Source organism: Delphinus delphis, chromosome 14, assembly GCF_949987515.2.
Source record: "Delphinus delphis chromosome 14, mDelDel1.2, whole genome shotgun sequence".
NCBI classification, from domain to species: domain Eukaryota; kingdom Metazoa; phylum Chordata; class Mammalia; order Artiodactyla; family Delphinidae; genus Delphinus; species Delphinus delphis.
In genome coordinates, this window is record NC_082696.1 from 21,895,519 (window position 1) to 21,906,413 (window position 10,895).

Genomic DNA, 10,895 nt, shown 5'->3' on the forward strand with positions numbered 1-10,895 from the left:
CAGGCCTGGTTTGTGGGTGTAGGGGAGGTTTCTAGTAGCTCTTTTCATTCTTCCAAGTCATGACATTGGAAAACCAATTCTGAAGAAAGGGGACAGTAGCTGATTCAAATCACTGTGGAGAAGATGGCCAAGAAAATTCGGAATCTTCGTCCTCATGCACCCCCTAGTGTAGGATGAAAGGTAGTTCCTTGGTTACTGGGCTGCAGCTGAAAATCCTTCAAGCCATTCTCAATCACCCGCTTTGATAAATAGGACGTATTAAGGGGAAATAAATGAGAAATAGAGTCCAGTAATGAGTTAAATTTGCAACTGCAACAATTGCAGACTACAAATTAATAAACATTTAAAGGAAGCAAGCAGCTTTGATATACTCAGGACTCAAATGTGAAGAAAGTGGGCAGACTCTCCATTGTTTAGACCAGCTTCTCAAATGTTAGTGTGCATGTGGGTCACCCAAGGATCTAGCTAAAATTTTTGATTTGGTAGTTCTGGGTGGAGCCCTCAATTCTGCATCTTTAACAAGCTCCAAGTGGTATAGAGGATGCTGGTCCACAGACTACACTTTGCTAGCACTTCAAATAGCATGCAGGGCTGGTTTGTCCCCTCTGATCGGCCTGTGTGTTTTATAGTATTCTGAAGTTCTGCTAGAGCTGCCGTCTCCACCAACACTCCAACCAGCCCTGCTAGCACACTGCAATGATTCCCTCATTCATTCGGTGGCACTGTAAATTTGTCAGCTCAGAGATAATTCTTTTTTATTTTCTGAACTTAAATAATATTTACCAATTTGCATTTAACTGTTTGTAATGCTGGATTGTTAATGACTACATGTTACCGTGTGATCTCATGATTTATGAGTTGGTTTTGTTTTCCCAGCTAAGTTGTCTGCTCATAAGAATAGGGGCTGTCATACCACTTTGTTTCTTCCATGGGGACATGCACAGTGCAGGGCATATAAGAGACAATGATAAAATTTGTTGATTCCTACCGTCAGCTTTGTGTGTGTGTGTGTGTGTGTGTGTGTGTGTGTGTGTGTGTGTGTTTTGCGGTACACGGGCCTCTCACTGTTGTGGCCTCTCCCGCTGTGGAGCACAGGCTCTGGACGCGCAGGCTCAGCAGCCATGGCTCACGGGCCCAGCCGCTCGGCGGCATGTGGGATCCTCCCTGACCGGGGCACGAACTCGCGGCCCCTGCATCGGCAGGTGGACTCTCAACCACGGCGCCACCAGGGGAGCCCCCTACTGTCAGCTTTGATATGAAAAAAATTCAGATCTCTTTCCTAAGACTGAATTTTGATTCTTAGGTGGCAGAGAGAGGAAGAGTTGGGAAGGCACCAGGTTACTGTAAGAAGTGAACAGAGGATGCTGGGGAAATTTTGGACCTCTTCTAGCAATCAAGATAAATATATCCTGGACCTCAACACTTCTCCTAAGGCTTTCCTTAGAGTTAGGTGGCTTGTTTTGAATTCTGTTTAGGTTTGTACTTAAGATGACATATGTAAAAATGTTCAGACATCCTGAGCAGAGGAAACAACAAAAAATAGATTTGAAAACAGTACACATGACATGACTGAGGAAAAAGTTAAGTGCTTTGAAGAAATATAAGATGAGATTTTCAAGTCAGGAGGAAGATATTGTATAAATAGGATAAATAACTCTTCTCTATTTTCATTGTGAAAGATGAGAGAAGGGCTACAATGCCACAGGCTTGAGTACAAGCTATACTCTCATGCTTGAGAAATGAACAGATTAGGTGGCTTCACATACCATAGGGCTGGGTGTTTTTAAGACAGAAATGTCTCACACTTTCCAGAGCAGACCATGCTGAAATGGGCAACAAGATAAGATGTGAGTTCCTGGCCATAGGCAATCACTGAGCTGTCCTTGTTGCCTAAAGACTTTTTAATTCTGCCTGTCTGGGCTAGGAAAGATGACTTCTGAGTTCCCTGACAAATCTGAGAGTCAGAGAGTTTTAAAAATAATTAACACCTATTATTAATGACTATGTATTGTACTGATTGATAATTATAATAGTTATTCATAATTATTTTGTGCAATAGACTTTCAGAATCTAAAGGCTCCCTAGAGGCCAATAGAAGCAATAGACATCTTTTTTCTATAGCAGCGTCTCTCCTTACGTACCCCTGAGAGCTACAACATCTATAGGTTCTGCTCAAACACCTCCAGCTAAAAGGAACTCCCTGTGTGCCAAGACAATCATTTCTGTGGGACAGTATTTTTCTGTCATTAGAAAAATAACTCATCTTCGCTGTAATAATTTTATAAAACAAAAGAGAAAAGCACAAAATGTAATTTAAAAATATCTATAATACTATCACCCAGAGAAAACCACTATTAACCTTTTGATGTATATGCCCAGGTGTGTGTGTGTGTGTGCGCACGCGTGTGTGCACATGTGTATACTTTCATTTTGAAAAAATCATACTACCCATATTTTAGAACCAGCTTTTATCATCCTTTGTCATTAGTATTTTTCCATAACGTCAGTTTCAGAGGCTGAATAAGCATATGTATATATATTTTTAATAGCTATAATTACTAAAATTTTTTTTCTTTCTATCAAGTTGAAACTTACCTCTTTATAATTTATATACATTTGTCCTTTCTCTGCCCTCCAGAGCTACATGCAATAAAAAGTGTCATCCTTCTTTTCCACACAGCTCTTCAAATATGTGGAGACTGCTTTCAGATCTCCCTGAGTCTTATTTTTGGGTTTCAATCAGCCTCAGGTTTTCAGGCCTCTTTATGGTTCTCAAGCTCCACTATCATGAAAGCTCTCCTCTGGATTAATTTCAGTATGTCGTTTTGCCCAAAATTGGATACAGTATTTCAGGGAAGATTAAAAGATGACTATCACCTCCTTTTTTTGGTGGAATTTGGAATATTTGTATGTAGCCAGTGTCCTGTTCACTTTTTGAAGTCTTGACTCGTTGTTGACCTACTGTCTTCCATGTCTTACTCTCATACCTGCTGCTCTTGAGTTATCACAATCTCCACCACCACCCTGCTACATCTTCTAATCATGCACTCAGGTTGCTCTTAGCCTGAATGCATAACTTTTTGTATATTCTTTCATTAATCCAACACATACTCATTGAACACTTGTTATGTGCCAGGAACTGCTGGGGTACTAGGGATACGATGGCGTTCTCTGCCCGTCAACAGACTTAGCAATCTGTAATAAAGAAAGGGACAGAGCAAGATGCTACAGAAGCACACAGGAGTCCTTACATGGTCCAAGCCTTGGGTAAGACATTGCTGAAGAAATATGATTTAGGTGAAGACCTGAAGGAAGATTGAGATTCATTCTTGTGAGATTCAGCCCATTTTCCCAGCCCACAGAGATAATTCTGGATCTCAATTTAATTATATTTTTCTTCTTTTTTTTTGGTGAAGGATAAAAATGGCACCTACATCATCGTATGAATTGTCAAGAAATGGTAAACGTAAGAGAGCCCAGGACAGGTTTTTGTGACACCATAGACCTTTCCCCAGACTTTTCCAGATCTATCTAATTGTGTTTTGCATTAAGAAACTTTTCTCAATGAATCTATTTGCAGTGGGTAAAGAATATGGTTAATATGAATTTACTTAATTTTTCACTTTAGGATTCCTTGCTTAAATCGCTAATGTGTTTAGCCTCCAAAGGCTTGTTTTGGATAGAGTGTGGACATGACATTTCACACAAGCTCCTGATGCTCTGGAAGTGAGCTGTTGATCGCGAGCTCTGGCTTATGAAGCAAATGTCTGCCATTAAAGCTTCTTGGCTCCTTGCGTGGCGTTCCTAGAAGTTGCTCTCAGCTGGATGATGAGCATATGTTAAACTGTGTTTTCCTTCACATACCGCAGGCTTCCTCCATTATTCTTGTCCATGTTTCCATGCTCCTTTTTGCTCTTTTAAATAATCGTGGGCTCATCATTCCTCCAAGTCCCACTCTGGCTCTGAAATATCCAAAGGGACCAATTCAGTTCCCAAAGAGTCAAGCATTTGTTTACACCCCAAATACAAACAACTGAGAGACTATATGAATCTTTCATTTTCCAACCTATTTTGACATTGTGGAGACACACATTCATCTTTTCTTGTTCTCACTCACCTTGAGCAACTACCTGGATGGAAAAAATGTAAAGCAATATTTTCTAACAGCAACATTGATTTCTTTTCCTGAATTGTTGCTTCATTTTATCATGTAGATGTGCTTTTGATGCATTGATTGTAAACTCCCAGAAAGACTGGGTGGCTTGCTGTAAAATGTAGTGAGTGCGACCCAGGGCCTGTGGTTACTATCAGTGACCATCTCAATCTCAGGCATGGGCTGGGGACGCAAGAAGGAATCTCTGTCCTTGCAAAGTAAATTGCTGTTGAACATTATATGGCTGATATACTTCTTTGTGTGGAATGGTAATTCTTTTTGAAATTACTTCCAAACTTGGTTTAAATACAGTCTTGCCAAAAAAGCCAGACTGTCCTTCCCCTGTCGGAACTCTGTGCCTTCATTCAGTTAAAGAAGCATTTTTCAGGGACTATCTCTTCTGTTTTGCTGCTGCCATTTGATATTATCTAATGTTTTTCCATGAACTTACTGGAAGATTAGGCTGTTTTCTTTTCGGATTTATGTTGTAATGCCATCATTTATACAAATTCATCGCAGGCCTGTTTTGGGAGTTTTTTAATTTTTAATTTTAGCCATAATGTTACTGAGTTTCTGGGCAGAGAACACCTGTTTTTCTGTCTGGCAGTGAGTCACGGTTTTAACACCTTGAAAGACTTACCAGAGGCTCCTTTCATACACGTGGGTGCACTTTGAAAAAGCATTGGGTTGAACTGGCTGATGCGATATTTAGGGTAGCTCATTGGCAGAGAGCTTAGAGAGCAGAGGTAGAGGGGTATTTTATTGGACATCTCAGGTGAGGTGAAAGTTCGCCTCGATCTCCACTGCCGACTTTGATGACACAAAGAAAGTGTTTCTCCCAGATACCAGGCATGAGGCAGACCCTCAGCAGGAGACAGGAAGACTGTCAGGTTTTCACATTTAGCAAGACATTTTTTTTTAATGATACTTTGATGTCATTCTTGGAGCTATCAGACACGTAGGATCACTGAACATTTCTGTGCTCTTCTAAACCTGTGATGTACAAACTAGCAACTATTTTCAGGTCACATTTTTTTAGCACAGGGTGCTACATTTTATTTTCATCTTAGCAATGACTGAGTCCTCTTGCACATTACTGAATGTTTTACTCATTTAGGAAAATAACTCTGGCTGGTCAAAAATACTCATTGAAGTGTTCAAGTGTGATATTTATTGATTCTCTAATATTTCACAAGTGCTCTGTCGAAACATTAGATTAAAGTGCTACGAGCAATTAATAAATTCTTTGCAAAGTTTATTTATTCACCCATTTATCTATTCATTATGGAACAAATACTTATTGAAAAGTTGTTCTGTACCTGACATTGACGATATAAAGATGAACAAGACACTGGTTTGCCTTCAGTGAGTTCACAATCTACTGGTACATGCAGGAATGTCAGAAGAAAATTACATTCAGTGTGAAGACTATCACTCTAGAGGGGAAAAGAAGGTGATTGGGGAATCACAGAAAGGGTTCATTTTATTGTTTATAAGGGGAGGAGGCAGAGGACCAGGGAGGACTCCGAGAACTAGCTGCATGCACACAGCCTTCTGGGAAATGCTAATGTAACTGGTGAGACCACAGTACCCCACCCAGAACAGCAGGCATCAGTTTGACACAGGATCTGATTACGCGCTAACTGTGGGACACAGGGCATTCGTGCTGTGGGACTGCAGGGGAGATGGTGGTCCATGAAGGTGGGAGTCATCATGAAAGCCTCCACTCTGGAGCTTATGTTGAGCATTAAAGACGGTTAGCATTTTGATAGGCTTTTCACTTGTATATCTCATATAGGACAATCCAAAACAAGAACACTACCTATTGTAGGGGATGGAGGTACCATATATGTTTCCTGGAGATTATAGAGTATATGATACAAAGCCGATTTCTTCTTAAGTGATAAACCCTCAGGTAGGGTTGGGGGAGTCTACATGCACCACAAACAGATGCCTCCTAAGGTTGAAACTGAACAAATATTTATAGTGAAAGTAACAGAACTGTCACAGTTCTGTTTTGAAGGGAACAAACGTGGGGATACATTGTAAGGAAATGCTGAGAACGGGTCCGTTTCTCAGCAGAAACAAGAAGTAGCCTTTCACAGTTTAACAATTATTTATATGTTTTTGTTGATCACATGAAAAGCACAAGATGGAAATTCAGGAATGTTGAGATGATATATAACTTTCTGGGAAGGGAATTTAAGGATCTCTAGTTCACTGAAGGGGGCAAGGGATGTGATGATAGAGAAATGGAACACGGGCTGCAGTACTCACGGACCATACATCTGCGCCGCAGGTAGTGAACAGATGAAACGAATTAAAATCATGTTTCTACTACTCATTTCAACCCACTTGCATAATTCTGAGCCAACTTCTGAAAGGAGGCTTAGCTGAGCTTCCTCTTCTGTAATTCCTGATAAACGGCGATATGCTGGTTGCATACAGATAACTGAGTTCTGAAGACATGAACTAAAGAAGACAAGAACTAAAGAAGACAAATCCCTGACAGCCAAGAGAGTATAATGGGGACTAAGCTGGGTTAAAGCAATTAAACCAGAAAATCCTTGTGACCAGAAAGTTCATGGTTTTACTCACAGCTGCTATCTTTCTGGGGCCATTGGCTGGTGAGATTCAGGAAGTACCTTGGAGTAATGGCTTCCGCTTAGTGGGGAAGAATTCTTTAGGCAGAGCTCGTTCAGATGTTCTTTTCTCTCCAAAAGTCAGGGTGATCTGTCAAAGCCCTTCTATGGCTTGGGACAAAGAAGAGAAGGTATTCTGTAGCAGGCAAGTGGCAGCAATCCCTCCCAAGCTGTAGAGTGGGCCCTGGAGATGAGCCATGCTTTCCACAGTTCTTGAATTTGCATGAGTCTATGCATTCACAAGTAGGAATCGAAATAGCTAGAGTTATATAAAGACAACTGATGCAGACTCTGAACTTTAATGTGTGAATATCGTGAAATCAGAGAAGACACTAAGAATTCTCCAAATCAGTCTATAAAGAAGGTCACATACAGACTGGTACAGAATATTAGGAGGATTTTTGCCCTGTTCTGAACAAGGCTTACAAAAGGAAGATAAGGACAGGGCAATGATAGAAATACTTGCCTTCCAGGTATCCGGCTAAGTGTTTTATCAATACTTTAGTGAGGAAATTTTGGAGGTAATACAACAAACCACCCTATATCAGTATGTTAGTTGTTGTAACTCAGAATTTTTCAGCATAATATTAATAAATTATACATTTTATGTTTATAACATCAGTTCACGATCTATCTATCTGTCTGTCTATCTATCTAATTTAAATAAAAGTAATCCTATCTGAACCAGCTACAGAAAGATATTCTAACTAGGTGGGTCCAGCTGATATTGGCAAAGACAATATGCAGCAGACTTCACTAAATGGTGCCCGAACAAGGCAAATTCCTCGCCGGGTGCCCCAGATGGACAGCTACAGGCTTATGCTTGTTACACAGATCCATGGAATGTTTGAGAGCCGGAACAGACCCCAAGTCCAATGCCCTTCTTTATACAGGCAAAGATGCTGCAGGCCAAGGGGACTTCCTGAGGAACGGAATTTCACCCCCAGGACTCGAACCCTGGGCCTCAGCTCCCAGTTGGGAGTACACCAAACAGTCTTGAAACAAAGAAAGGGGAATCAATGTTGGTGTCCAGTAGGAAGATACTGTGAAATATAAGCATTTTGATCCACTCTCCAAGGAATGACATTTCCCAACTTGATAAACATATCCTGGATATTAAACAACCATGACAAAGAAGCCAGCAGAGAACTTATTTAGAAGTTCTCTTGCTCTTTTCATTTACTCTGACTACCAGAAAGAGTGTATATCTCTTCAGTTACTCCTCTTTTCTTTCCTCAGCATGGCTGGGAAACAACGAATTTGAGAAGGCTGATGGTGAGAGCGCTGAGGGAATGGGGCGGTGCAGGGAACTGGGTGGTGGTGGCTGACGTGTCCCATTGTCTAGGTGGGCACAGCCGTGGCCTGACCAATCAATCAGCACTCAGGAGGAGCTGGAGTTCCTCCTGCCTGTCTTTCTAATCAGAAGTAAATCCTACTAGACTATACGAGTTCTCATCATAAAACAGGGGGAAGTCCACTTTTATTTATTATGAGAAAATAAATACCACTTTCTCTTTTGAGCAAATATGAGTATTCTAAAAACACATCAGCAACACCTTTTAGAAGAGTTTTGAGCTTATAGGGATGGAAACACCTAGGGTGGAAATCCCTTACTGGGAGCGAGTTTATAAGATGCAACCTCGTTGCTTAAGAGCTTAAGGAAAAGTCTTGGGAACTCCAAGCTGTCAAACATCTCAGGACGAGGAGTGAAACACAGAGGGAAACATAAGGAGAAATGTCTGGGAACTCGTGGATGGTCACACTGCAACTAACCAGGTTCCCCCGAGTCTGCAGAGACTTCCTGCTCCCTCTACAATCCAACACTGTTCCTTAAAGGAAATATTCAAGTTGAGAGATATTCAGATTTAAAGAAGTTGTGTAGTGTTGTGTGGGGAAAATAGACCAAGGGCAGGAGATGGACCTCAGAGGCGCAACAGGATTCAGGTTGGAGAACCAGCATCCAAGCAGATGTCTGTGCTCACCTACTGTGTTAGAAGATTCTGGAGAACAGCAAGCATTTCCTGCCTCAGTGCATTTGCATCTGTTCCCTCTTACTGGAATACTCTTCCCCTAGCTCTTTACAGAGAGACTCTTCTGGCTGCATCATCCTTGTTCCCTGAAGTCCTACTCTTCTTTTAGAGGATGCCATTCACATCTTTAATAACATGAATCACAGTCTACGCTTTGATTTTATTGCAGTCATTCCACAAGTACTCGTGAGCACCTATTCTATCTCAGGCACGTTCTACGCATGGGGAATAAGGCAGAAAGGAAAGTGGCAAAAGACCCCTGATCCCTGGGCTCACCTTCCGGGGTGGGGCGCTACCAAGAGCCCACACTTAGGTAAGGCTTTCCCTGTGCCAGGCCCTGCCCTTGGTCCCGGCACAGTAATTCATTTACCCCGCACCGAATCTCAGAGGTGGGCACTTTTAATACCTTCCTTAAGCAGACGAGGAAATGGTGGCATAAGAAGGTTAAGACAATTTGCCTTGGGTCACACAGTTTGTTCATCATTCCTTGGTTTAAGGACAGATCTTTGCTTATGATCTGTCTTTCCCAGTGAAATATAAGCTCCATGAAGTTAGGGACCATCAGTGTCTTGTTCCCTGGTGTATCCTCAGCATCTGGTACATAGGAGGTGTTTATAAATACTTACAGAACGAATGAAAGAAAAAGAAATGTCCTTACAAATACCCATTAGGACCGTCTGGGCTATTTTGGTAAAAAGGCTGCACATTTAAGAAAATGCTATTTCCATCCCTGTTGGCTGTACGATGGCAAAATCGGGCCATCTTCATCCTTGCCTTCTACCACATAGAAATGCATTTATTGTATAGCCATGTTAAACTACTGTATGCTTGTCGGTTAATACTGAAACTGAAGTTTAAATTCTTCCTTTATTACTGCCTCTTTTCTCCCCTATTTATTGATGCTGCTGGGTTTAGTCTTCAGGAAGCCAAGCCGAGTTCCTGAAATGAAAACCACCTTCCCTCAGCTTGGATTTGGGCTGCATGACTCAGGGTCTGGCTCCGACACCCTGACATCAGAACTCAAAAACCAGAAGTTTGGAAGAGGCTTTATTCTGGTATCTAAGTAAGAAGGAAATACCTGGTGCATCTTGTCAGCCTTGAAGAGGAAAAAGAGAGTAATCATCATAATAAAAGGGTGGTATCCTGGGTGAAGGTGAGACTGTTTACAAGCATATGTCTTGTGCACACTTGGCTTTGCACCGTGGGGCAGGATGTTCATTGTAGCTCCATGGAAGCTGCTCTCTGTTGTTTGTGAACTTTGATCCCTTGGAGCTGCTTTGGAGTTGCTGATAATTATTAGGATTCCAAATCAGTGAATTAATGGAATTCACGCATGATTGAACATAATCAAGAAGAGGCTAAAAATTGTTTGAGAATAAAACCAACTAAACCAAAAGGAAAAGTCTCCATAACTGGTGTATTTATGGAAAGGTTTCTCAGCAAGTGGACAGAAGATGTTAATGACCACGATAACAGGCATGCTGCTATGATTGTCCGACACTGGGCTAAACCTTTGGAGACATCTCTTTTTTATTTTTATTTTTTACAATATTTCTTGTTGTAAAGAGGATTATCCCTGTCTCACATTTCAGTAGGCTCACTCAGCCTGTCGAGATGAAGTTGGGATCCAAACCTGGTTCTGATTGACTCCAGGGCTTAGTTAGGGCTTAAACCACCATGTCATGTATTTTTGAGGATGCTCTTCAGGGCCTCAGGGAAAGGAGAGGGGGTGGGAATGGTGACCTCTCGTTCCAGGTACCTTCCTTTTCACCTGCTTGGTCTGGCACGTGGACCTTACTAAGACATGGGGCTGGAGAGGAAGATCTTCTGGGATTTTTAAGATGTTCCCCCTGGCCTGCCCTGCCACCCTGCATCCTAGAGAGTCATTTGGTACATTTGGGAGAGGAGTCAAGAGAGAGGGGGGACCCATTTACTCCTCACGAGTATTTTGCAAGAAGGTGTTAACTACCCATTTTACGGAGAGAACACTAAGATGCAAGGCAGAGATTAATTTGCACAGTGTCACATAGCTTCTCAATGGTAGAAGTCCTATTTGAGCCCCAGTTTTTC

The 10,895-nt window shown here is 41.7% G+C and overlaps 1 long non-coding RNA gene across 1 annotated transcript; it reads right to left on the reverse strand.

Annotated features, from left to right (window-relative positions):
- Window positions 1–3,520: 3,520 nt before the first annotated feature.
- LOC132437240 (uncharacterized) lies at window positions 3,521–6,925 on the reverse strand. The gene is made up of 3 exons (XR_009521982.1): window positions 6,752–6,925; window positions 5,473–5,589; window positions 3,521–3,962 (listed from the first exon to the last, which is right to left on the reverse strand). It is a non-coding gene; the product is annotated as an uncharacterized lncRNA (long non-coding RNA).
- Window positions 6,926–10,895: the final 3,970 nt, after the last annotated feature.